We start from the raw sequence: 22780 nt of genomic DNA, 5'->3' as shown, positions 1-22780 counted from the left end.
CGAAATATTGTAAATGAAATTTTGTTGCCCCTGGAAGACGCTAGATAGGCTACTGCAGCTGGTATTGGGTTCCAGGTTTCGTAACAGTAGCTTAGTGATATGGGCTGGACTTAGGACTGTCAACGCATTCCGACGAGGGCGTACGATACTGTACGTCGGTTTCATGCGCTTTCAAACTTAAAATGTATGCAAAGGAAAGAACCTCTGGTACATTTTGGGATTGCGAATCACGATCGGCATTGTCTTTGTTGTTGAACCTAACAATTAGCATAGGAATGAATTGTTTCGATTCAGAGTAAGATACGAGAAACAAAAACGTGTGCAACATCATAGAAATATTTTAATGAATATAATATAATTTAAGAAGAATATGACTAGGGTGTAGGTGAGAAGCAATCCCAGGTATATGAAAGGTACAAAATGTATCCACTGACGAGCTTAGATCAACTAAATAATCCAATGCTTCATTAATCGCCCGCTGTTTTTCCAACTCGATTAGCAGACAGGTACCTACGATTTTGAGTTGCAGATACAGTTGCTCTACTGTAGTCATAGGTTTAACAAGCGTTGTATGGCTCACATTGAGACTTCAATAACTGTTATCATTCGCGGCGGCGCTGACGAGCAGAGAACGATCACGGAAATCTTGTCGATTTTCAAGCCGTCGGCGTGAAATAGTTGTAGCGACGCTGCCGCGCGCTTATTCAAGCTCGCCGGTGTGTGTGTGTGTGTGTGTGTGTGTGTGTGTGTGTGTGCGTGTGTCAGTGCAGTGCTGTGCGGTCGTAATTACTGTACACAACGTCTGTGTAGTTCCGCGCCCAACCTCTAGAAGCGCTGTGTTTTCTAGCTTTTATATGCGTTCTGTTTATTATTATTATTCCTTGTTTTTGAGTTAATTGGTAGTTCCGTGCCTTCTGGCTTGTGTGGACGAGTACTGTTTTATCTGCAATAACTACGGAAGTTTTCCCAGGATGAAGGATCCTTCTGTAGAGGCCGGAAGCAAATTTTGTAACTCCGATCAGTCCATGCATGCCGGGCGTCGTCAGGTACGCGCTCGCAATAAAGTTATTGTTGCTGAACTGAAGGTCTTTATTATTCTGAATCACGTTAAGCAAAGGTCGGACAGCCACCAGTTTAGCTGAAATCGACATAGTAATTACCCGAGCCATGCAGGCAATTTCGCTGGCAGATGAAGTCAATCGAAAAGCGAGATGAACCTTAATGAGACGAGAAGACGTCATGATCAGCATGAAAATTGCTGTTACTGGTCCACTGGCCTACCACTGATATAGCTATATTGACACCTGTAAATGCAAACAACTTAGCCACGACTTGTGAAAAGCAACCATTGTCAAATTGTCACTGTTTCTGCACCATTAGCGCTCCACATCTGTCCGATAATTCTCATATTAATCAGTCACCGATACTGGCGATAATCACAGCAATGGCGTCACACGCTTCATCGTCAGACAAGGGAGACGAAATTGTAATGTTAAAAACCACGAACCGTTAAGGGAATCGAAATATTTTGTAATAGTTTTCATTGTTCAGGAGTTCCTGTCTGGGAGGTAAACCTCATTTTACAGTAGGTCGTACGAGTATTCCAATTTTTAAGACGTACCATCAACAGGCACAGTGACTCGCAGAGAGAATAAACCTTCATAAGCATGGAACGGATCGATCAGATCCGTTTCGTAAAATAAGGTTCTCGTTGTGAGTACTTTCAGCAATCGACACCACTAGCTATCTGTGGGCGATGTCAACATGTCTCTAGAAGAGATAAATTATGCACACCTACTAAGTTTATACAAGGTGTTAAAAGAGTCGAATGCTTTGAGAGGCTGTAGTACCCATCGAAACAAGAAAAATAAGTCCAATGCACAGGGGTCCGAAAATGCACACTTTCTGAGACAAATCCAATAAACACGCATACTTTCTGCGATAAATACATGTTTACAGGAGGTGTTGAACGTGGTGTCCATTCATGGCAGTGCACCCCTCTACCCTCCGGCGTAAGGAATGACGCAACCTTTGAAGTATACCCGATTGTTGTTGTACCTGCCGGCACGCGTTGAAGACGCGACCCTGTAGTGTCCGCTCATCGTCGATTGGCATGGGTAAGCCAGTTCCTTCAAGTGTCCCCATAGCTAAAAGTCTAGGGAGTTGAGGTCTGAGGAACGAGCAGGCCAAGCTGCGCCCCCCCTTCTCTCCTCCCCCCCCCCTCCACCCCTCCCCCGGTCCGCCGGTCCGACCAACCAATCCAGTGGTCCTGAAGTGTTACCGTTAGATGTTCGACACATTGGGACGAAAATGCGCTGGTGCGCCATTATTCATGAACCACATTTGTATTCGATGCTGCAGCGGCACTGTGTTCACCATGGTAGGCAATACATTAACGAGAAAGGCCAGATAATGAGCCCCAGTTAACCTTTGTGGTAGCACTTATGGCTCTCTTAATCTATCGCCAAGTGCGCCTGCCCATGCATTGATTGAGAAACGGTGTTGATGTCCTCTTTCCTGAATTTCTTGGGGATTTACATCTGCCAACAACATCTCTTGGGAACACTGTCTCATCGCTAAGTAAAATCTTGGATGTGAACAGTGGATCTGGGGCACACTTCTGCAACAGCCATTTACAGAACCGCCGTCTGCCATGATGACCCTGTGGCCATAGGGCCTGAACGCGCTATAGATGATATGGGTACAGCAAATGCTCAGGAAGCACCCCTAGATAGTGAGACACGGATCCTGCTACTGCTAATAGTCGCACGCTGGTCTCAGGAGTTTCTTCCACCGAATGTAGCCCACGCTCCTCCATGTCAGACGTGGGGATAGTGAGGGCCTTCCACCGTCATTCTTCCGAGGTGTGAGGGTACTTGCGTTCTTCAGACGATGGAAAAATCTGCCAAACAGCTAATCAGCGGGCACTCTGCACTGTGGATATTTTTCAGCGTAGAGGGCATGGACTCGCAGGCAACGTCGTCCACAGCTCGTGGTCTGGTGGCCAGCGTTGCTGCATTTGGACACGGGGTCCCGGGTTCGATTCCCGGCCGGGTTGGGGTCTGTCTCTGCCCAGGGACTGGGTGTTTGCGTTGTCCTCGTCATTTCATCATCATCTACAATCGTGGCATGGGCTAGATTGAACAGTGAAAAAACTGTGTAAAAATTGGGACTTCGTACGGGCGCTGATGACCGAGCAGTTGAGAGCCCCACAAACCAAACATCATCATCATCATCATCTTCATCACCGCAGGCTACGTCCATTTGCTGAACCATAGCAGAATATCATGTACGCCGTGTCAGTTGTCGAGCATTAGGCTTCCATTGTTAACAAGTGGTGGAAAATGTATGTGTACTACAGCATTTGTACTTACAACCAGTGCAGTAACAGTAAACATATGAGTGAATCCACGTTTGGAAGAAGGTGAAACACCATGCTACGTACCTAGGGTGGACAGTGGTGTACATGGTGTACAATACGGCACATACGAAAACTAATGTAGCCTACAACACGACTCGAGCCACACAATTGACAGCAGACCAACTAATGGTAGGTAGAGAACTGTGAGTAAGACATCATAACACCATGCCGACACATCTGACGGAGCGCCACTGCAACGACTGCCCTAACATCCGCAACCAAACGTCACATAGCCATTCCCACAAACACTCGTTTATCTCGGAAAATGTGCGTTTCCGGACCCATGTTTTTTGGACTTATTTTTCTTGTTTCGATGAGTACTACCGCCTCTCAAAGTATTAGAACCTTTTTTTTTAACACCCTGTATTTTGTGTACCTGTACCCCTCCCGTAGGAAACCAAGAGGCATGATTGCGTGGTTGAGATTAGTTTGAAACTTGCGTGGGTAACTGGAACCTATAGCGTGGTGTTGTAGTTCTACCAACTTTAGATGGTGTATGAAAAGAGCACAGAGGTTCGCCCACATTGGTAAGTCACGCCAGTATTCGCGTGCGGACCTAGAATTTGGTCTGTGGCTGCCAGGTGCCCCTCTGTGCGCCCCACTCCGTTTTTCATCCCCCATCCCTCTGCCGCAACCGAACAAGGCAGTCCGAGGCGTTGAGTGGAAGTGGACATGTTCTTGTGAACACTCCGCCTAGATATTCACGAATTTAGACGCCTCATTTTTGAGTAATCACTACGCACAATTCTTTGCTGTCAGGTACGTGTTTTTTTTTCCTTTATTGTAATTTTAATCACCTATACAGGCGGGCTGGCAGCAGCACATTATGCTGCTCTTCAGCCTTAAGTGGAACGATAACATGACATAGAGATGATACAGACAATACAAAAAACGGAGGGCAAAAAATGGAGATACAAAAAAAACAATAAACATGAAGCCGCTCACGTTGGACGATAAAAACACTAACACTTGTGGACACGGCGCACAAAACACGGAGAACGGCGACGGCACATGTGAACAGTGGAGTTGTAACTGCACGAAACACAAAACGAAGCACACACACGAGATACTGATGCCGATGATCTCCGGTGCGCGAATGTTCACTATGCGTGTGCGAGTCCAGGGACCTGCCAAGAGAGGAGGAGGAGGAAGGGGAGTGGGAGAGCGAGAGGGGAGAGCAGAGATGCCACGGGCAGGGGAGAAAGGGGGGAGGGAGGAAGGGGGAGGGGAAACCCGGGGAAGAGGGGTGGAGGGAGGGGACGTGGGAAAAGGAAAGAGAAGGGAAGGGAAGACAAGGGAGGGAGGGTGCCTAAAGGAAAGGACACCGGAAGTGGGGGGTGGGCAGGGTCAAAGCTGATAGGAGGGGTAGATGGAGGGGAGGAGGACATCATCAGGGAGGGGGAGCTGGCAGAAGCCACCTTGGGAGAGGGTAAGGAGGGTGGAGAGATGGAGACCGGGTGGGACGTGCGAATACAGGCGCGGCAGCGGGCGGGGGTGGGAGAGGATCTAGGAGACGAGCGGGTGAGAAGGATCGAGTTTGCGGGAGGTGTACAGGATCCGTATCCTTTCAAGGAAAAGGAGGAGGTGGGGAAAGGGGATGAGATCATACAGGATCCGCGTGGGGGAGGGGAGACGGATGCGATAGGCGAGGCGGAGAGCATGACGTTCAAGGATTTGGAGGGATTTATAAAAGGTAGGGGGGGCGGAGATCCAAGGAGGATGGGCATAACAAATGATAGGGCGGATGAGGGATTTATAGGTGTGGAGGATGGTGGAGGGGTCCAGACCCCACGTACGGCCGGAGAGGAGCTTGAGGAGACTGAGTCGGGAGCGTGCCTTGGCTTGGATTGTCCGGAGGTGGGGAGTCCAGGAGAGGCGACGGTCGAGGGTGACGCCAAGGTACTTAAGGGTGGGAGTGAGGGCGATAGGACGGCCATAGATGGTGAGATAGAAATCAAGGAGGCGGAAGGAAGGGGTGGTTTTGCCCACAATGATCGCCTGGGTTTTGGAGGGATAGGTACGTGATGTTAGGGACAATTTATCGTAGTCCATTTCCTTACAATTCTGCGAGTGCAGATGATAATATTTCCACGAGGGCGCTCAGTTCTCATTCGAACAGTCGCCAAGTGAACTATGTTCATCATAAGAATAAACCTGACGTAAACATTACGCTATGTATGCTTCCGCGTTTGCTTGAATCTCATTGCATTTCGTTTCACGTGGAGCGAAAGCCAAGCTGTGACCAGTACAGTCAAGTATGACCATAAGGATACGTTTTCTGCTGTGTTACGTGCACAAAGACAGCGATAATGCGAGACAACAGCTTTACCGGCGCATTAAACTTGGACAGCACTGGCTGACTGGTCAGCGATGCAACTAATCTGCAGTGATGTGAACACCTACAGTTCAGAAGTAAAAACAGACAAATAAAGAAACAATATAGCTTCGAATGTCATTTAATTTTTAAAGAGAATGAAATAATATGCCGGCCGGAGTGGCCGTGCGATTCTAGACGCTACAGTCTGGAGCCGAGCGGCCGCTACGGTCGCAGGTTCGAATCCTGCCTCGGGCATGGATGTGTGTGATGTCCTTAGGTTAGTTAGGTTTAATTAGTTCTAAGTTCTAGGCGACTGGTGACCTCAGAAGTTAAGTCGCATAGTGCTCAGAGCCATTTTTGAAACAATATTCGGCGAAACTCCACCACTACCGCGCGCTTCTTAGGTGACAGACGGAAAGCATAAAATGCTCTCGCTCTCACCTGACATAGTATACTAATTATAAACAGGAGTGATCAAAAATTCCTAACTTAAATGGTTCGAATGGCTCTGAGCGCTATGGGACTTAATATCTGAGATCATCAGTCTCTTATAACGTAGAATTACTTAAACCTAACTAACCTAAGGACATCACACACATCCATGCCCGAGGCAGGATTCGAACCTGCGACCGTAGCGGTCTCGCGGTTCCAGACTGAAGCGCCTAGAACCGCTCGGCCACTCCGGTTGGCTTCTAACTTAAACACTGGGTAATTTTACTGAACGAGCTATGTGTGTTGCAAAAGCATACTGCAGGGATTTCACCGTACTGTTGAATACTGAAGCCACTGAAGGTATTAATTACAGTCAGTCGTCTGGTAATCTCTTAGCTCCTTCCTTATCCGAATCCTAGAAATACATTTCAGTTCTGCAACTGTCATCCGCTACGTTAATAACGAGTCAATCGAGAACAGAATGCACGAAGCCATCACGCGCCGCATTTTCTCCTCTTCTTTTATGATGTCCCTTTCTATATCCCGCGTGTGTTAGTTCCAATACGTATGGCAGCTTAACAGTCTTGCTATTAAGCGGGCCACTACGACACTTATATACATCTATTGTATAAAAAAATGGACATAGCCCAAATAAAGTGTTTGGTTTTCCAATCTTGCCTTAAAAAATTAAGTTTTTATGTTTTCTTAACTTAAGCAAAAATGGTTCAAATGGCTCTGAGCTCTATGGGGCTTAACATCTGAGGTCATCAGTCCCCTAGAACTTAGAACTACTTAAACCTAACTAACCTAAGGACATCACACACATCCATGCCAGAGGCAGCATTGGAGTCTGCGACCGTAGCGGTCGCGCAGTTCCAGATAGAAGCGCCTAGAACCGCTCGGCTACAGCGGCCGGCTTAATTTAAGCAACCTTTATTAACAGCCTTTCATAAAATATCGATAGTTAAGAATTTATAATTGAAATGAATACAGGGACTTCGCGTGCGATATTGAATGAGAAACAAGAAATGTGCATTATTCATAAAAATGTTGACGAATTTTACAATTACGAGAGGTAGGTATTTCAAACGGAATGAGAAATAAAAGTGACCCTGGCGAGATTTGAAATAGCGAACTAATAATAGGCAAGTTCTTATCAATCTACGAGTAAGGGCTATTCGGAAAATAAAATCAGATCGGTCCCGAAATGGAAACCACTGCGAAAATAAAAAAGAATTTTTTAGCAGTAGTTAGCTACACCTTACGCCTATTTTTCTACCTAGTTACATAGTCCCCGCTCTGAGTTAGACATTTTTCGTAATGTTATACCAACTTCCCAATACCCTCCTCATAGAAGGCAGCACCTTATGCTTTCCACCAATTCTCTAAGCTCGTCTACAGCGTCTTGTCTGTGTCAAAATGTTTTCTTCTTAGCCAGTGATTCATGTGAGCAGAGATGAAACTCAGAACGAGCAAAGTACGGGCTGTGTTGTGGGTGATCGAAAACTTCCCATCGAAAACGCTGCAGGAGCATCTTCATTGCCCCTGCAGAGTGCGACCGAGAATTATTATGAAGGACGAAACACGTGACAGTTACGTTATGTAAGCTGCATAACATCAGATGAAATATCTCAAATCCGTTATACTTGGCGGGATACACTATTTCCTGGGCATCTTTACGTGCTCACTGCACGCTCAGAACTGAAAAGAGCGACGTGCTGCGATCGATGGGATACTAGAGACATTACCCAAAACACGTGTGCAAACCTTCATCGATATTTTCACAGCGGTTTCCATTTCGGGATCAGTCGGAACTTACTTTCCGAATAGCCCTCGTACTACGATACCGATTCCTCTATACACCTAATCTGCAGATATGTATCAACTTTATATAACCCAGTCCGTCGGAAGACTTCAAAGCCGATTATTTCTGTAATTTTTCGAAATACATTGAGAATAATCGATTTCTCGGCACTTTTTAAACGTGTTCCACACGCCTGTTTCATAACAGTGCGACAGTCAGAGCACAACATAGAAAAGACTGTGACTATACAAGATTTTTGAAATAAAAACTACATAGCTAAAGTGTGATTAAGAAAAACGTTGACGGCTGTTAATACATTTGAATTCTTAAAGTTTCATTTAACGTAACTTAGTAATAAGTTACATTCGTAGGACCTACTTCCAAGAGTGTAACAACACAAGTTTTCGTATGCTATGGCTTCTGACCAATCATCGCGTTTGTATTTGTTTACGTCAGGTTTATTCTTATAGTGAACGGAGTATAGTAGTACAGGGTTATCAGACTTTTCTGACGCTTTGCCAACTGAATTCATTGTGTTTCATTAGTTCATGTAGTGTTAACTGCCTTTTTGCCCCCATGTGAGCCATGCTATCACTAGATACCAGATTTTTTTTTTCCTTCAGTGCTTATTTAACGAAACTACGCGTGTGTTCATAAATTTCAGTCGACTTTGTGAATCTCTGCAATAGACGACTGTTTCGTCCTGATGACCACCTACTGGTACCGTAAGTCCTCCAGACTCGCTTTTGTTCTAGAGATACCATATATTTTTCGTTCCTTTGAACGAACTCGGAGTAAAGTTAACGAACCTCTACAGTGAATTTTAATACCGTGATTGCTCCTCATATGGTGGAATCTACGTGGAGATAAGTGAACTTGTTTCCTTCTCGGCAATGAGTGGTTAAATGGATTTACTCAACCCACAATATGCGGATGTCCACGTCGAACGAATATCTACATGTCCATGTAACTTTCTCCGGTTTGCTTAAAATTTCGATTCAGTATGTCTATTTTGCAAACTCGTGGCAGTCCATGGACTGAGGACATCACCTCCCTTGTTGGATTACTATAGTTGTTTTATTATTGATCATGCTGAAGAATGTTACTTTTCTCTTATTGGGTATGTGAATTACTGCTTAGCAGTGATTTTTTTTGTGTTTATACCTTCACTGTTTCACGTATCCCCCCATCTCTCTCTCACCATACGATGCTGTTACAAGTCATTGGTGCTTATGTAAATTAGTGTATCAATACTTTTGTATCAATTGGCCACGTTGATTAAGAATTTTCACCAGTAGGGACCGCTTGATTAGTCGTACGTTCATTAGTATTGTTAATAACATATATTGTTCGTGTACTTTAAGTAAGTATTAGATGCAAGATCTAATGAACTTGTCAAGAAGTTAACAAACCCCTATCTAAATTAGGGTACCATCTCAGATCCTGACCCATTCCAAGAAACTTACACCTGCTTAGCAATAACCGCTTAGCAGTTCAGGGAGAGTTTGGGTGTAAGAAAAAATGCTGATTCAGATAAATCCCTGTGTTTTGAGCTTTTCTCTTATCTGTGACGGCACGTTCCACCTTTATATTTGCGATCATGCGTTATCCATTGCACACCCTACAACACAAACACGTGTTACAGGTCATATGTAAATATAATCTAACCCTAACTAAAATATCTCAGAATAATGGTTTAGTGGGGAGCCAATGGTTTATACAGTAAAAGGCAGATCGGAACGTAAGGAACAGAGCACTTTCATCTGGCGATCGAAGATAGGATAGAACAGAATGCTTTTAAACAATTGGATCAAAAATTTCCTTTTCCGGAGACAGTACACTCCTGTTTCCACGGTGAATGGATTGTTTCGCTAGATCACCAGAGAGGGGTTTCAGCAAACCCTGATTGCCGGATGGACTGTACTAATGCATCTTTTGGCGACCAGATTGTGGGTCATCCTGGCCCCGAAGTCCTAAGATATTGGCTCTTCACTCCAGATCATTTCAAATGTGTACAGTTATTATTTCGATTTGGAGAAACCAGAAGAGGCTGTGAGTCCCGTATGCGAATAGTGCACCTTATTGTGTGCAAAATGCTGAATAATTACCATATAAAAATGTATAGACACTGTTTTTCATTGACGGTCCAACGAATCCACAACCTTGGAATCTCGCGAAGTTCAAAATGGCTCTGAGCACTATGGGACTCAACTGCTGTGGTCATAAGTCCCCTAGAGCTTAGAACTACTTAAACCTAACTAACCTCAGGACATCACACACATCCATGCCCGAGGCAGGATTCGAACCTGCGACCGTAGCGGTCGTGCGGTTCCAGACTGTAGCGCCTTTAACCGCTCGGCCACTCTGGCCGGCTCGCGAAGTTATTTCTTGGAAATTTTCTTTTCAAAATCTCATATGAGATTGAGCGCCAATCTTCGATACGACGCTGCGTAATAGCTGAACTACATGAATGCACTTATCTACTTCCTTTTGTGTCCACCATGTTTAATTTTATTCTTAGGTCATGGTAAGCCGCTATCGGGAACCTGTAACTATTTTCCCTTCACGAAATCCGATCCAGTCTATTTCTTTAAAGATAAAATAATTTTTCCCTCAACTTTTCTTTACATACGCCACAAGGCACAGGCGGTGCGTGCCTCTGAACGAAGTGTACATTCGCGAGTTTTACATAGGGACACGTAACTAACCAGTATAATAATTTGAGAAACATAGGATTATTTTTTATTTGTGGTCTCATTTACCAATTGCAAATGTACGTTCTCTCTCATTCTTATACCTAGTCCGGTGGCATATTTTAGTAACTTTTGTTCCATATACTGCGGAATTTATTGCGCTCGCAGTCAGCAGGGCGAAAGTGGGTGCTTCACGTTGTTCGGCAGCCCTCTCTAATAGATTGGAAACGTGCTGTAACTGAAAATTATTATTATTGTCAAATTAAGGCTTCTACAATATTACCCTGTTACTCTGCAATTTTGGGTCTATTACATAATGCCCAAACTTCACGAAATGTCAGATTCCAAGACAAAAAATTCTCTGGTGAACAGATGATCAGGGGAATATCCGTGCAGAAATACTCTATTTATCTACAGAACATGGGAAACAAGAACAGCGATATATAACTGTAACCTAAAGAAAGTTACACACATTAAGGTTGCAGAACCAGGAATAACAGTTGCGTAATACCCATCTTAAACACAACACTGAGAACAGCTCTCAATCGGAGATATCACAGAATTGTTAATAGATGCAGATCATATCGAAGTACAGTACACAAAAATTGAAACAACCAATCCCGAGTAAATAAAAGAAGTAATAGAAAAAGCGAATAGCTGTCACCATAAAACAAACAGTCGATAGAAGCCTCAAGAGAAATGCCACAGAGGCAACAATTAGTAAAACATTTAAGAAAACATTACATAAAAACGAAAACGAAGCTAGAGTTATAGAGGCAGATGAAACCATCACAGCAGTATTCATGAAAAATCATATATACTTCAGCACAACAGAAGACCATTTGGACAAAAAACTTTGATGAAACTAGTTTAAAAAAGGTATCGCAATAAACTAAGCGGAGACAATGCTAACAAGCCAGTACAAAATGCGCAAAAAGCAAAAACCAAACCAAACGAACAGTAAATTTCAAATGTACTCCACAAAACCACATATAATTAAGTTTACATATCATTCCCAAACAGCAGAAACCAAGAAAGTATTAGCACCAGAAACTCATCAAAATTATTACATAAAATAAAATACAAACACTTTCACTGACAAGTAAATAGTTGTGACAGAAGAGTAGAATTATAATCCCCCTAGAAGGAACAAAAGAAATTGATGCAATGACAATTTATGGAATGCAGAACAATTGTAGCTACCAATATAGGTTAAATTATGTATATCGCAAACGCATTAGCAAAACAAGCTATTTTCACTTTGACATATGCTCTCCAAAAATGAAGTATTTTAGTGACAATTGAAATATCTTCGATATTATTTCTAAATTAAACTCAAAACAAATAGATTAGTGAAGAAATAAAATTATGTATATAGAGATATATCGATGGGATCAGCTGTCTCACGACCAAAACATGGAAAGGAATTAACAATTTACATGAATAGATAAATATGATTTTGTAAAATACAACACTGGCATTGAGTTTGTTAGCAGAATCCACATTAAAAAGGAATAAATTAGATTTAAGATACCTCTCATGTAAACACTGCAGGGTACAGCCTCACACAGTAATCTAGAAGGACTGTGAAAATGGCTCAACACACCACTGCATCCACACACTATAGGAAACACAGTTTGTTCTTGGAAGTGTAGTGTGTTTTGTGCTGTGCAGTTTGTTTGTACTGCATGAAACACAAGTAGTTGGTACAGCTTAAGCTGCATTAAGATAAAAATGGACATACCAGTCTTGTGTCATAATATTAAGAGAAAGGGAAGGCCCACTATCCAGGAAGAATATTTCATGCAGAAAGCCTGAAAGAAAAATGAAAATATGATCAATGGCAAGAAAAGCAAAACAGAAGAACAATATTCCAACTGATTTACAGGTTACCACAAAAAATACTAAATATTGTATATAAAATTAATAAAAATTTAATACTTTTTGAAAAACGATACACACAGAGTTCCCCCACATCAAAAACATGTACTCATCCCCCATCTGTACCCATGTAAACAGCCCACTTTACTGCTGCTGTATAGTTCCTATGATCCCACAGATAGCTCTACAGCAAGGTCCTGCAGTGTGCAACAAGCAATTTTATGACCAGTGAAATGCACAATTGCGACATACACTTATTTTATAGCCTGTAATACGTGCATCTAATACACAAACAAGAAATAATGGTCACTCTAGAAGAATAGGACATCACAAGTCTATGGATGTTAATAGGAACCCAGATGTGCTGCCAGAGGTACTACATGCCTCATAAGAGAAATGTGTGTAGTTAAGCAATTATTTTCATTCAGTTTTATAGACCATTGATGACGACTAATAGAAACTGGTGAAACATATCTAGCTGAAAACGAAATAAATATTCGATTGCAAAAGATATTTGCACAGTAAGTATGAACAATAACACCTTCTGTCACAAATTTTCGTATTTTATTAAATCACATGAAGAATTCCAGATCCTTATCATTTTAATTCAGCATTTGCATCTGCTCTTGAGAGAGCTTATGCAAAAAGTGGATTCCTATTGTAGGAAGGTTAGATGTTAAATTTCGAAACTCACAAAATGAGCAAAGAAAAATATGATGATAAACAATGAAAAACTTACATAAAGGGCGAACAGGAACATTTTTAAGGCTGTAATGTCAGCAAACATAGACTTAATCATTCTGTAATCACATTTGACACAAACTGTACATTTGTACAAACACTTCACACATGCAGTTTTATATGAGATGCTAACAATGAAGTCAATTATGCAGCCAGCTAATAGAGTTATAAAATAAATTACTTTCTGCAAGGTTTTAAATTTAAAATAAGTCTTAAATTAATTATGGCTAGCAAAATACATGCGTAATATGAATTCAGGTTTTGTGATTCTCAGAAGTCACATTCTCATTTGCTTTGCTGCATCTAAGGTCTTAAATTTAACTTCATTGTATAATGCTATCAAATTGTCTTTATCTAATTCATAACATACTTAGTTTTGAGCATATAAACTTTTGAGAATCTGTTATTATGTGGTGACTTAGTAAGTGTTCTAAAGTACTGTTAGTGGAGATTGCAATTGTTATATTGTTTTTTTTAAACAGGTTAGCAATTTTTTACTATATGAGATTTGGATATGGAATAGTAGCAAATACAGGATGATTCATGAGGATATGCAAATATTTTAATATGTTACTCTATAAGTCAAACTAGAGAAAAAAGTTCATTTAAACATAGTCCCACAAATGTTTGGTAGTGGAGTTATGGCTAATAAAAGATTTTGACTGAAATTTAACAACTGCACTAATATGAAGCCATTGCAAATCTGTATGAGTTTGAAGTAAAGCACAATTAACCATTTTTTTGTTGTTATTGATCTGGTGAATCTAATAAAACATGTGCCAGATGTGTATCTGCAGTAGTTTTCCAGAACATCCAGAAAAGCAAAGAAATAATTTCCTAAAATTTTTAATTTTTTAACAACATGGCCCAATTAGTTTTTTTTAACTCCAGACAACTGCACAAAGTTTTCAACAGAAGTTGTAGAGAACTTAAATTTTAAAGGCCTCCCCATTTCATAAATAATCTACAAACTACAATGGTTACTATGTGGTTTCACTTAAATACACTCATGTTATTACGTTCTTTCACTGAACAATAGGAAACGACTGAAACAACTCATTAACGGTTGCCAACAATGACATAAACGTTTCTACATTCTTAATGGAAACTACTACAGATACACATCTGGGACACATTTTATTTGATTCACCAGACCAATAACAACAAATTAGATAGAAATTGCGCTTTACTTTAACCTCACATAGTTTTGTGATGGTTTCATATTAGCAAAGTTGCTAAATTTCAGGCAAAATCATTTATTAGCCATAACTCTGTAACTAAACATCTGTGGGACCTATGTCTACATGAACTTTTTTCTTTAGTTTTACTTGCAGAATAAAATATTAAAATATTTGCATATCTTTGTAAATCACCCCATATTTTCTCTTTTTACCTAGTGTGGCAATTCAACTAATTTTTGTGTGTTTATGTGTATAAATTGTCTGTTGTTTGGGCTGTATAGCTGTCATTCAAGGCACTATTTTTTGTTGTGTCTCCTTCTTTTTAGACTGTTTCTGGAATGTTTTCTGATAAGTCAAGAGAGTGTATACTGTGTAATATGGGTATACATGCTGCATTTTTATGTTAAGAATAACAACTCATTACACCATATTTCATATTTTATCTTTTGTAACTTATTTAGTTATGAAATGCACTAAAATGATAGAGAACTTTAACTAAGAACAGGTTAAAAATGCATTATAGTCTGTAGACAAAACATTCTGGAATGCATTGTGTTAATTATCATTGAATCATATTTATGTGTAAATTCAATGTTAGATACATCTTAACTTTGCCTTTTAAGCCATTTTACAATTGCAAGATTTTAACATTGGTGTTTTTGAGTTGATCATAATTGGACGTTGATGTTCATCGATGATGAAATCTACGTCATTATCGATAATTAATGAACATGACATATCCTTATTCTGAACAGTATGTTGGCAGGCATGACAGAGTGTACAGTCTTGTGTTTCATGAGGTCTGAGCTAGTCAATAAGATAATCATTTACGATTGCAGCTTGCACAGTATCATCAAGATCATGAATCAATAGAATAGTTTCGCCTGGTCACATGAATAACTTTACTTATTATACCAGGCCGATGGCCATGTCTGGATAGGCTGTCATAGACATTTTGTGTCACATACCTCAGGATATCTTTCATGGACTTGTCAAATCCATGCAACAAAAATAGAATGGTTGTGCTGCCACTGGCCCACTTTGTATACTTCTGTGATATCATGCCACAGGTAAGCATCCAAGTCATGATGACACAAGCCACACACCCTTATCTATGACATCATCATCCTCGCTTATGTCATCATGATTATGTGACAGTGCACTCGGTTTCAAAAACATAATAATCGTTACATCACATTGTGCTGGCAGGAAATTCGAAAATAGTGACATAGGGGGCAATCAGTATATATCCACTATGTTTAAAAAATTATTGGACTATTTATCAAAAAGAAGGTAAGTTTCACAAGGATTTTGCTTAATTTGGCATCATGTTAAAAAAGTAGCCTAATTATGTGCCATGTTCAAAAGTATCCAAACGATCTGTATTATATATAAAACATCTGTAAGAGCATGCACACATACACAAACACACATACACACACACACACATACACACACACACACATACACACACACACACATACACACACACACACACACACACACACACACACACACACACACACATTGCATATTGTGTAAAGATTGACCTTGCTTTACAGCTCTTTCTGTTTTATACTGCACCCAAAAAAAGAGTTTGTCAAATACCATACTGCCTTGCAGTAAATTTAGTCTCTCTCTGTATAAAAAGTATAAAAACATTTCACAAAAAAATGTTTTTGTGAAATATTGAACTGCCTGGGCATATTTTGTCTCTCTGTTATATACTTCATTAAAAATGATTGTGTCAAATACTGTCTTGTCATGTCAGTAAATTTCATCTCTCTCTGTTCTTCAGTTGTTCTAGCTTGTATAATGATCACAGTTAAGTCAGCAGCAAGAGTAAAACCTTAAGAGAAAGAGTTTTCAACAACAAAAAATTATGAAGGGCGAATGGAGAAAATCAAACATAAATGTTCGAGATATAAATTTTATAATGAGAAAGATTGCAGTCTGAACGCCAGTAAGAATTTATGTTGATGCAAAATGGATTCCAGAACCAGCTGCTATTTGCAGTCATAGAAGTAATGCTGTATGGCATTCTGGTTAAGTACATTAACATCTACCATTCAGTATTCTCACACATACACAATAGCATCATACATGCTCTTTCAGATGATAGAGAGCCTACATAAATCACATTTAGTGTTTTTCTCACATTTTTCATAATAAATCAACTACAAATCACATTTAATGCTTTTATGTTTTCACACAATAATTTACTTACAAACCTTTTTGTATTTTTGTACATTCACTAAAGCCAGTTGTAAGTCACATTTTTTTATATTCACACATACACAATAAAATCATACATCATCACCATCATTTCTCAAGAAGTAATGACCCCATGCTAACCTATTCACTTTATCTGGAAGTGTAATACATTTATCATATTGTAGTGATAAATTTAGCTTGTGCTGTTTAACAATGAAAGTCATGTGATGCTTGGACTGAATATGATAGTCTCCAGCCTTTTTTTTATCTGCAGAATTCAGCAAGCATTGCCAGTAATCATCGATGGCTAACAGAAGACTTGTTACATAGCCCTTGCTCTGTGTATTATGCACCCTGATTCAGTCTCGAGTACATATATTTTAGCCTGTAGTCTGACAGATTCAGTAATAGATTCACTATTCAAGTCATCCTTGATCAGTCCAACTTCATTTTAATTTACAAGAGAATGTTAAATGTGTTATTTACAACAACACTTGAAGAATCAAGTGATGTATGTACATCACTCCTGATATCCTCATTAATATCTGAAGTTTTAATGTGATAAATGAAGCTATCAGTGTCCTAGATGCTTTGCTGGAAACTTGTTTAGTGTATATCCATAATGTAAGTCTGTAATGTGGGTCTCTTAAATATCCGAAATACCTATTCCTAGTGCTATTGACTTAGCAAACACATATTAAGTCTATTCAATTCAACACCAACTAAATTTTCCATAAAAATAATGGTCCTTTTAAAAGTAGACTTTGCAATAAATGAAGCAACTCCATGTCTACCTTCTAAGGATGTTTTATGTATCTGTTTCATACATTTTGCACAGTTTTACCAAACACACTATTATTCATACACTTAAAAAAATTCTTCTCAAAATAATAACTTGTACTCTTCCATTTCTGCCCATTAATATCAAAATATATGACTGCACTAGAAGAGCTTGACTAAATGGTAAAACTCAATGACTCTCTTCTAATATCACTCAAATGTGGAAATATTGTTTTAGATTTCTGTAGTCAGTAATTGTTTCTCTTGACATACAAAGCAGAAATTAATTTCCTTTACTTGTTACTATTAGATGGTAGTGCTATTTTCAGGACAGAAACAAATCTGAATGAAAATCATGAATTCTTTCAGGGTATTTGAGATTCACTTCTAAAATGTATCGTAAGTCAGAAATGTCTGGTACGTTTATTGCATCGAATGTTTCAATACTTTCTGGAGGTAGCCATACAAAATTGGACACTGATATATATTGCACTATTGTGTAGCTCTAAAGGCACATCAACTTATATGATGCAAAATTCGTAAGTTGTATCATGATAACTAGCCATGAAAGTATTGCTTGCAACAGCATGCCTTGATGAACAATGAACAATACTACATCTAATGCCTCTTTCAATAAACTGAAGTTGTTTATTATCAATAATAAGCTGAAATTCTGCTCTAGTTACTTTCCATAGAGCATCCCATTCCAAGAGAGGTCAAGTAATATAATGAGCAGGTTCCAGTTTTCATGTTTGAAGATATGGGCTATAAACATTTTTGAACCTATCAGAAAGCAGTACCACATTAATTTTCAAATGAAGATCAGAACACTCTCCTAGCGTCTTAAACTTGAATAAATTTCATGCACTGTAAGCTCTGGTATTCACTTGCTGTTACAGTTTCTCCTGTTAATAAACTATTACCTGTATTTTGTTCATAGGTATAAACCACTCATCAAAGTAATTCAGTCCGTGACTGCCAATCATATGTGATGTTTGATAGTTGAGTTATGTGTATTGTGAATGTGCTGCACAAATTAAAGTAGGGAACTTGTCATGTAAGTTGTCCTATTCCACAGTTCTTTTATGCTACTTACATATGTGTGTGTGTCAGTAAAATGTGAGAATATATTCTGTAATGTGTAATGTGTTTGACAAATGTTGTCAGGAAAGTATCATATTACAATAAGTCTGTGGAAACAATTGAAAATTTAAATCAATGCCTTCAATGTTAATGGGAGAATTTGCTACAATTCTGGGCACAACATGGTGATGTATGGATGTGAATTGTCATTTAGGCTCCACTGTGTGACAGCATAAGTTAACATTATCTGTAGAAGATTACAAACGTTTTATGCTGCAAGAATTATTTATTTATCCTAGCAGTCACTATAGAGTTGACTGACTTTGAAAACATAGCAACTCTCATTTCTTACTTATATAAATGTATACTACTACTTTTAACCTGAGAATCATGCAGTCTCCACTGTGCAACAGTGTAGGTTAGCATTACCAGCAGAAAATATGAACATTTTGTACTGCAAGATAACGTTGCAATACAATAAAATAGTGACTCTGGGTATACTTTTACATCACAAATACAAATGCATGATAAAAGTGACTGGCCATCATAGTATGTAATTTCAACACAAGGCTGTTGGTTTCTCTATGTGAGAGTGTAGTATTCTCTAGCAAGAGGCAAATTGTGTCAAGCATCACCCACAGCTAGACATGAAAACAAACACTTCACTGCTGAGTTATCAAGGTCTTCACAGAGATGTACAGCTAGACATGAAAACAAACACTTCACTGCTGAGTCATCAAGGTCTTCACAGAGATGTCAGTTACCTCACACTAAAGTGTAGATGTTTGTAGATGTGAGCATAATATCTTTCTTTGACTAGATTTCTTCAGTCAACTCAGAAGCTGAAGATGGTGTTACATCTACATGAGATAGCTTTTTAAATGTCTTTGTCATCAGTTCATTTTCTCTTTACTTCATACAAGTGCTCTCGAGTATCTACGAGGTGGACTTGCTGTTGTGTGTGTGTGCACGTGTTTGTGTGTGTGTGTGTGTGTGTGTGTGTGTGTGTGTGTGTGTGTGTGTGTGTGTGTGTGTGTCATGTGCTTCAGATTATGCAAGGTGGATTTCGTTGTTGTAGCCTCTATGGAGGGGAGTGCTGTGAGATAAATAGGTATTTGTAAGCTCACCATAATTCCTTCTGATTTTTAGTCTATACCCACAAGTATGAATTGTGCATGTTCCTGAAGTTTCAATACCAAGAGAAGGATTAGCATTTATCATAAGTTCTTCTTTGTTGAAATTTATAAGAGTTCACAGTTTGCAAACGTATAAGTAGTTATTGTTGTTGTGGTCTTCACTCAAAAGACTGAATTGATGCAGTTCTCCACACTATTTCATCGTGTATGAGGCTCTTTTTCTCTGAATTACTATTGCAACCTAAATCCCTTTGAACCTGCTTACTGTATTTATCTGTAAGTCCACCTCCACAATTTTTCCTCCTCTCTTACACTTTTCTCCAGTACTAAAGTCTATGAGACGTTGATCTCTCAGAATGTGTCCTATCAACACACCCCATCTTTTCGTGCCCACCGGCCGGAGTGGCCATGCAGTTCTAGACGCTACAGTCTGGAACCGAGCAACCTCTACAGTCGCAGGTTCGAATCCTGCCTCGGGCCTGGATGTGTCTGATGTCCTTAGGTTAGTTAGGTTTAAGTAGTTCTAAGTTCTAGGGGACTGATGACCTCAGAAGTTGAGTCCCATAGTGATCAGAGCCATTTTTTTCGTGCCCCAGTTCTCTTCCTCCTCCCCCTCCCCTCAAATTCTGTTCAGTAAATTCTAGTTTGTTACCTGACCTACATATATAATCTCCAGCTGTCCCTGAAATCCTTTTATTATCTTCACGCCTGAATTGCTTATCACCCACATTTCGATTTGAAATGGTGTTTGTAATATCTCATGATTTAATGTTTTCTTTAAAAAGTTATAGATCTCACAGCGGTGGAAGAATATAATATCACAATACCGATATCAAATCATACAGGCTGTTATGAGAAGAGGCGCTCAGTGTAAGTTCATCTTTGTTGAAATTTGTAAGCGTTCACACGTCGTTATAATTACATTCAAATTAATATCGTGATCGTAGAATGCATTATATAATGATTTTGTGTTTTCCTTAACTTGTAGATTTTATGAAAGAACTGGTGAAGACAAAGACAAAGTTACTGACAAATTACAAGATAGGCAGTTGATCGCTAGAAGGAGACTTTTGCAATTACAGCTGTTCAGTGAACCATTTCATGGAGCCGCTGCCTCCGCACGAAATAAACTCCGAATATCTTTCATCACAGCTAAGAAAATAATATTTTTATAACATAATTTCTGTATAGAGTGTTATTGTTTAGTTTTTGCTATTCCACTCTGACAAGGGGACGTGGCACATCACATCATGATGACATAAGTAAGGGTACTGACTTGTGCACATGTCGCAAATGTTAATAAAGTGAGCCAGAGTCAGCACAGCCACTCTACTCATGTAATAGCACTGTATAGTCTGTAAAGGGGGACCATCATGCTATTTAGTAGGTGATCTTAAATTTTTGGTTTGACAGTGTACATCACAAAGCTCAGTGCTTTGATTACTGCCCATAAACCATCGTGTGTGGAGAATGTGCAAGTGTCAGCGGCAGGAGAGGCTAATACTGGAATTCTGCAACTTCACTATAAGGCATCAGGAACATAACAGTGTAATAGGGCTTGGATACTTAGGCAGGGAAATGTCGGAGTGTTGAAGAAGAAACAGGAGAAATAAAAATGCCAGCACATAAAAGCGACAATGAAGATACCTCGCAGTTAGCAGAAGTTGAAAATATCCAGTTCCTCTCGGTTCTGCCTGGGGTTTGTTTTCCGGAAGCGTTATTTGTATGTTGACAGTGGAACACAGCGGCATGGACAGATGTACTAATGAAGAGTTCGCAAAAATTGCAGATGCAATAGTATTGTGATGTGGCAGCCATCGCCGCAGAAACAGCTCAGCATAACGTCATTGTATGACTCTTCCATGCATTCAGTGAATGCATACCCCAAGATGCAAATTGAGAAATTCTTCATCAATAAACGTGTCCATACAGCTATGTAACGCTGTTAACATACAACCGACACTGCCCGACAAACAAACCCGATACAGAACCGAGCAAAACTGAATGCAAGTTCGACCACGAAGAGTAAAGTGGACATTGATGTTGTCAACAGCAAATATCGTCAGTTAGTGTGGAAGGGGTATGTATGTAATTAACTTCTGCCCCTACATTTTCATTTGCAAACACGAGCAGTAAGGGGGTGTACCTCCTAAATAGACAAGTCATTCACTGCATGTCCAAGAGTGGTCCATAATCTTTGATTTAATAAAGTAACACACTTAGGCCCTACATTTAATAAATGATTTAAACCAAAGTACCACAAAGTAACAAAATAACCACGGAAACGCTAGGGTCCGGCATGTCATACACTTATGAGCTATTTACATGCTTGCGCTGACCATTATCTTTCATAGTTTTTGATATCATGACTCAAAACTCTCTGAGGGAAAGAATACTGAAATGTCTTAAGGGATAAGGTGCTTCTATTCAGAAAACTGATCGTTTACTACAAATTTTGGTAACCAGTATGAGGCAGGCAAAAACATCAATAAATTCATTTAAGCCAGTCCCTTACGTACACAGAAAGAAGGGATGGATCACCTTAATTTAGCATGGGAATTCAACACAAAAAATCCCTTTCATATGTGTGAGAGAATGATTCACTAGGGTGAATCTACGGTCATGCACTCATGTGGCGATTCAAAAGCGATATAAGTTAACAAGAGCGGGCAGTCCATCATCCCAAACTAAAATAAATACTGTTGCGCTGTGGATGACTTATCTTTATACCATGACTGTTGAGATTCAGTCGACATAGTCCTCACATCTCTCCAAACAAGTAGGTCACCGCAGAAACTAGAATAGCCAGCGACCACGTGGCATCCGATACCATTACCATGGCAAGAACAATCAGAAAACTCATACAGCATTGACTTTAAAGCTAACGAAATTGGTACTATGGCCTCTTAGTTGTATTTGAAGATTACGAGAAATAACTTCTACACAATTAGCCACCAGTTTCATAGCAACTACGCAACTTGAATATGGGGATGCACCACAACGTACTCCCAAGAAAATTATCTTCCCATACGAAACATAATAAGTAAAAAGAATCACTCCCTACACGTTAGGGTACTGGATGCGACCTAATTTATAA

The sequence above is a fragment of the Schistocerca americana genome, chromosome 3 (genome assembly GCF_021461395.2).
Source record: "Schistocerca americana isolate TAMUIC-IGC-003095 chromosome 3, iqSchAmer2.1, whole genome shotgun sequence".
NCBI lineage: Eukaryota > Metazoa > Arthropoda > Insecta > Orthoptera > Acrididae > Schistocerca > Schistocerca americana.
The sequence above is the reverse complement of the archived record's forward strand: the minus strand, read 5'-3'. Positions refer to the sequence as shown.